This window comes from Apium graveolens, chromosome 3, assembly GCF_009905375.1.
Source record: "Apium graveolens cultivar Ventura chromosome 3, ASM990537v1, whole genome shotgun sequence".
Taxonomy (NCBI): domain Eukaryota; kingdom Viridiplantae; phylum Streptophyta; class Magnoliopsida; order Apiales; family Apiaceae; genus Apium; species Apium graveolens.
In genome coordinates this window covers 298,176,003-298,183,150 of record NC_133649.1, presented here as the reverse complement: position 1 = coordinate 298,183,150, position 7,148 = coordinate 298,176,003, and positions in this window count along the sequence as shown.

Genomic DNA, 7,148 nt, shown 5'->3' with positions numbered 1-7,148 from the left:
GAGCTGAAACGAATCGAACTCGGTTTCCGAATAATCCTCGTAGGGGGTAGTACACGAGGTCTGGAGCAAAAATTTAGGCGGCCCATTTTTCGATTTCTTTTTATAATTTGTCCCTATGGATTTATGAAATTGCATTCGCGACCATTCGGGGTCGACCGGGAGTGAATCGGAGCTGAAACGAATCGAAATCAATTTCCGAATAATCGTCGTAGGGGGTAGTACACGAGGTCTGGAGCAAAAATTGAGGCGGCCCATTTTTTTGATTTCTGTTCATAATTTGTCCGTATGGATTTTTGAAATTGCATTTGCGACCATTCGGGGTCGTCCGGGAGTGAATCGAAGCTGAAACGAATCGAAATCGGTTTCTGAATAATCTTCGTAGGGAATAGTACACGAGGTCTGGAGCAAAAATTGAGGCGGCCCGTTTTTTCAATTTCTTTTCATAATTTGTCCCTATGGATTTATGACATTGCATTCGCATCCAGTTGGGGTCGTCCGGAAGTGAATCGGAGCTGAAACGAATGGAACTCGGTTTCCGAATAATCCTCGTAGGGGGTAGTACACGAGGTCTGGGGAAAAAATTGAGGTGGCCTATTTTTTCAATTTCTTTTCATAATTTGTCCCTATGGATTTATGAAATTGCATTCGCGTCCATTCGGGGTCCTTCGGAAGTGAATCGGAGCTGAAACGAATCGAACTCGGTTTCCGAATAATCCTCGTAGGGGGTAGTACACGATGTCTGGAGCAAAAATTGAGGCAGCCCGTTTTTTTCGATTTCTTTTCGTAATTTGTCCCTGTGGATTTATGAAATTGCATTCGCGTCCATTCGGGGTCATCCGGAAGTGAATCGGAGCTAAAACGAATGGAACCCGGTTTCCAAATAATCCTCGTAGGGGGTAGTACACGAGGTGTGGCGGCCCATTTTTTTGATTTCTTTTCATATCCCTATGGATTTATGAAATTGCATTCGCGTCCATTCGGGGTCATCCGTGAGTGAATCGGAGCTGAAACGAATGGAACTCAATTTCCGAATAATCCTCATAGGGGGTAGTACACGTGGTACGGAGCAAAAATTGAGGCGGCCCGTTTTTTCAATTTCTTTTCATAATTTGTCCCTATGGATTTATGAAATTGCATTCGCGTCCATTCGGGGTCGTCCGGGAGTGAATCGGAGCTGAAACGAATGTAACTCGGTTTCTGAATAATCCTCGTAGGGGGTAGTACACGAGGTCTGGAGCAAAAATTTAGGCGTCCCATTTTTTCGATTTCTTTTCATAATTTGTCCCTATGGATTTATGAAATTGCATTCGCGACCATTCGGGGTCGTCCGGGAGTGAATCGGAGCTGAAACGAATCGAAATCGATTTTTGAATAATCGTCGTAGGGGGTAGTACACGAGGTCTGGAGCAAAAATTGAGGCGGCCCATTTTTTTGATTTCTTTTCATAATTTGTCCGTATGCATTTTTGAAATTGCATTCGCAACCATTCGAGGTCGTCCGGGAGTGAATCGGAGCTGAAACGAATTGAAATCGGTTTCTGAATAATCTTCGTAGGGAGTAGTACACGAGGTCTGGAGCAAAAATTGAGGCGGCCCGTTTTTTCGATTTCTTTTCATAATTTGTCCCTATGGATTTATGACATTGCATTCGTATCCAGTTGGGGTCGTCCGGAAGTGAATCGGCGCTGAAACGAATGGAACTCGATTTTCGAATAATCCTCGTATGGGGTAGTACACGAGGTCTGGGGAAAAAATTGAGGTGGCCCATTTTTTCGATTTCTTTTCATAATTTGTCCCTATAGATTTATGAAATTGCATTCGCATCCATTCGGGGTCCTCTGGAAGTGAATAGGAGCTGAAACGAATCGAACTCTGTTTCCGAATAATCCTCGTAGGGGGTAGTACACGAGGTCTGGAGCAAAAATTTAGGCGGCCCATTTTTCGATTTCTTTTTATAATTTGTCCCTATGGATTTATGAAATTGCATTCGCGACCATTCGGGGTCGTCCGGGAGTGAATCGGAGCTGAAACGAATCGAAATCGGTTTCTGAATAATCTTCGTAGGGAGTAGTACACGAGGTCTGGAGCAAAAATTGAGGCGGCCCATTTTTTCAATTTCTTTTCATAATTTGTCCTTATGGATTTATGACATTGCATTCGCATCCAGTTGGGGTCGTCCGGAAGTGAATCGGAGCTGAAACGAATGGAACTCGGTTTCCGAATAATCCTCGTAGGGGGTAGTACACGAGGTCTGGGGAAAAAATTGAGGTGGCCTATTTTTTCAATTTCTTTTCATAATTTGTCCCTATGGATTTATGAAATTGCATTCGCGTCCATTCGGGGTCCTCTGGAAGTGAATCGGAGCTGAAACGAATCGAACTCGGTTTCCGAATAATCCTCGTAGGGGGTAGTACACGATGTCTGGAGAAAAAATAGAGGTAGCCCATTTTTTCGATTTCTTTTCGTAATTTGTCCCTGTGGATTTATGAAATTGCATTCGCGTCCATTCGGGGTCGTCCAGATGTGAATCGGAGCTAAAACAAATGGAACCTGGTTTCCAAATAATCCTCGTAGGGGGGTAGTACACGAGGTGTGGCGGCCCATTTTTTCGATTTCTTTTCATATCCCTATGGATTTATGAAATTGCATTCGCGTCCATTCGGGGTCGTCCGTGAGTGAATCGGAGCTGAAACGAATGGAACTCAATTTCCGAATAATCCTCGTAGGGGGTAGTACACGTGGTACGGAGCAAAAATTGAGGCGTCCCGTTTTTTCGATTTCTTTTCATAATTTGTCCCTATGGATTTATGAAATTGTATTCGCGTCCATTCGGGGTCGTCCGGGAGTGAATCGGAGCTGAAACGAATGTAATTCGGTTTCCGAATAATCCTAGTAGGGGTAGTACACGAGGTCTGGAGCAAAAATTGAGGCGGCCCGTTTTTTCGATTTCTTTTCATAATTTGTCCCTATGGATTTATGAAAATGCATTCGCGACCATTCGGGGTCATCCGGGAGTGAATCGGAGCTGAAACGAATCGAAATCGATTTCCGAATAATCTTCGTAGGGGGTAGTACACGAGGTCTGGAGCAAAAATTGAGGCGGCCCATTTTTTTGATTTCTTTTCATAATTTGTCCGTATGGATTTATGAAATTGCATTCGCGACCATTCGGGGTCGTCCGGGAGTGAATCGGAGCTGAAACGAATCGAAATCGGTTTCTGAATAATCTTCATAGGGAGTAGTACACGAGGTCTGGATAAAAAATTGAGGCGGCCTATTTTTTTGATTTCTTTTCATAATTTGTCCCTGTGGATTTATGAAATTGCATTCGCGTCCATTCAGGGTCGTCCGGAAGTGAATCGGAGCTAAAACGAATGGAACTCGTTTTCCGAATAATCCTCGTAGGGGATAGTACAAGAGGTCTGGAGCAAAAATTGAGGTTGCCCATTTTTTCGATTTCTTTTTATAATTTGTCCCTATGGATTTATGAAATTGCATTCGCGGCCATTCGGGGTCGTCCGGGAGTGAATCAGAGCTGAAACGAATCGAAATCGATTTCCGAATAATCTTCGTAGGGGGTAGTACACGAGGTCTGGTATAACACCCACAAATCCGGGGTCGGGGATCCGGGTTGTCACGAGTTCCATTTCCCTTAATAACACCCAAACTTAATAAATAATCAACTACTCTGTATTGTGACCCCACAATAAACACACACACCACAAGTTATAGTCTCAGAGATGAATATCCAAAAATAATCACAAGTCGTTTTATTCCACAATTATATGCCAATACACCTTAAAAGGGTTTCTGAATAAATTTACATTTCTTTGCCATTATTACAATTGATAAAGATACATAAGTCTGGTACATCAAAAGTTAAAAGCCTAGCCTATTGGTAGTTCCTACCTCAGCTACAGCGACATCAACGCCTATAGGAAACTGCGGAACGTTTCCTAATCGCTTGCGAATTGGAAGCTTTGTCCTGTTATCTTGTCTATCTGATGTTGTGTGATGAAAGAAGAAAGCAAGGGTGAGCAGCAAGCCCACCAAAATAATATGTATAATGATTAACAATATATGAGCCTTCTCATAGTACTCATAAAAGTCTTGGTCAAAAGAAATGAACCAAGTTGATATCTTAATGCGATGAAGTAGCAAAATATTCAGTATATATATACATATATACTTTTCAAAATATTGGAAGTCCTCTTCCATGCATAATACACACAGAGTTCCAGTTTATAACTGTATAAAAAAAATATCGTTGCAAGGTGATCCATATATCTAACCTTGTCTCAACGTTTTTCTGAAAATCTTTGTCATGCATAAGATAATCATTAACTAGATATAAGTTTAAAAGATGAAGTTACAAGATACTCCAATATACTTATATCTTTTCCAAATACTACTTGAACTACCACCGTTCAAGTTATAATTTGTTTCAAAAGTTCATCACATAGATGAGACTACAAGACCAGATTTGAATAGATTAAATCTTTAAAATATCATCAAAATAAAATGAAGTTACGAGATACTTCATTTGATGCAAACATCATTTTGAAAACTTGACCCTGCCAACACTCAACAATCGCCCAACCGTAGCCTTTCTATCGAAGTGCTCTGGGTAGTATTGCAGAAATATCCAATTGGATGATGAACTCAATACGGGAGTTTGTCACGCCAGGAAGACCACTTATGATGATCAGTCGTACTAGTGCAACCCCACCATTTTCTACATGTAGAGGAGAACCTGTCGGATTTATTTGTCAACCGAACACTGAACTCCTAAGGAATGGACCGCCTTAGCAGAACTTCCAGGCCATTTGGGCCAATATAATAAGGCTGGGCCGGCGCTACTCAACCACTTACGCCACTCCTAGTTCAGATGAAATCCATGACTCTGAAACGTAAAGCTCGTCCCCACTTTCCCCAAGTAGAAACTTGTTGATACGGCTCCACCAAGAAGTCGTATCTAGTTGGAAAGGAAAACTCACCGATATTTCCCAGGCGATGCCTATTAATGGATTAACTTGTTCCAAGAATTTTACTTCCCGAGTATTGGGTAAGTAATCAAAAACTCTCTTATCAATACAGCAACCTTGTTGCGAATATAAAACACACCACAGAGCCGGATCCCTCAGGTTTTGAGCGAGTATTCAAATCCCCTTTTTAAAAGGGAGATCTTAAATATAAAAAAAATGAGTTTTGGGATCCGCTCTAATTTTTGAAAATCATTTTAAAGACTCGAAGACACTTTAAAGTGTGTTTGGAATAATGCTGATTTAATAAAGTAAATCAGTCTCAATATAAAAGAAATATCTGAATATTATTATTTAAATAATATTCCCATAAAGAATAATTGAGGTAGAAGTTGGAAAACTTACACTTGAAATGAATAGTGAATAATCAAAGATATACTTATACGAAAGTAATATCTTTATTTGAATATCAAAAGTAAGTTTGATTATCGAACATTATTCTTTAATAAAATAAAGAATATTAATAAATAATAAGCGGAGTCATAATACCTCGAATGAATATTATAAACAATATTAATTAAATAAAATAAAGGAGTCATACATCCTCGAATGAATATCCAATTAATAATCATTAATAATATAAACTGAGTCATAAGCCCTCGAATGAATATTCGAAATTCAATTAATACAATAAAAGGAGTCATAAGTCCTCGGATGAATATTCAAGTAATATTCAAATAATAAAATAAACTGAGTCATAAGCCCTCGAATGAATATTCGAAATAATATTCATATAATAAAATAAGGTTAAAGTTATCGAATAAACCTTATTCGATTAATAGTTTTGAAAACTATAATCATATATATATGTCGCGCCCTCCAAACCCGGGTCAGAAGTTTGGGGTCCACACACACCTTATTTATAACCTGCTTATAACAATATTAAAGATAATAATAATATGCAATGACCCTACTTACCAACTACCACGGATCGCAACAGGTTAAAGTATGTACACAAGCCAAACACACGAATATATTACAAACCGTACAAATCCCAACTATTTCAAACTCAAACTGAGTATTAAACATGATTACAAACTTTTACAAACTTAAGTTATCCCAAAAGAAGCCTACTAGCTCAGCTTTCTCAACCTGAACCCCTAGCTCTCGCGCTGGACTGGGGATCCTCGCTACCAACTGGTTCCTTTTTAACTGGAAAGATTATAAACAACATCGCACAAATGAGCTAACTAGCTCAGCAAGTCTCAATGACAAAACTGAGAATAATGATCATCAGGTGAACATGATTATGATATCAAGTGAACAATGGATTATGATTTAGAATTGGATATTATACTTTTAATTTAAAAACCAAGGTTAGGCTGCTGATCAGTCACGCACTATGTAACACCCCCAAATCCGGGGTCGGGGATCCAGGTTGTCACGAGTTCCATTTCTCTTATCAATACTTAATCTTAACAGTCAACCAACTACTGCGTACTGTGACCCCGCAATATACACACACACACCACAAGTTATAGTCTTAGAGATGAATATCCAAAAATAACACAAGTCATCTTATTCCACAATTATAAACCATTTCACCATAAAAAGGGTTTCTGAATAATTTACGTATTCTTTGCCATTATTACAATTCATAAATATACATAAGTCTGGTACATCAAAAGTTGAAAGCCTAGCCTATTGGTAGATCCTACCTCGGTTATAACGGCATCAACGCCTACAGGAAACTGCGGAACGTTTCCTAACCGCTTGCGAATCGGGAGCTTGGTCCTGTTCATCTTTTCTATCTGTTATTGTGTGATGAAAGAAGAAAGCAAGGGTGAGCAATAAGCCCACCAAAATAATATGTATACTGATTAACAATATATGAGCATTCTCATAGTACTCATGAAAGTCTTGGTCAAAAGAAATGAACTAAGCTGATATCTGAACGCGACCAAGTCACAAAATATTCAGTATATATATATACTTATATATATACCTTTCACAATATTTGAAATCCTCTGACATGTATAACATCCACAGAGTTCCAGTTTATAACTGTATAAAAAATATCGTTGCAAGGTGATCGCATATATCTAACCTTGTCTCAACGTTTTTCTGAAAATCTTTGACATGCACACGGTAATCATTTACTAGATAT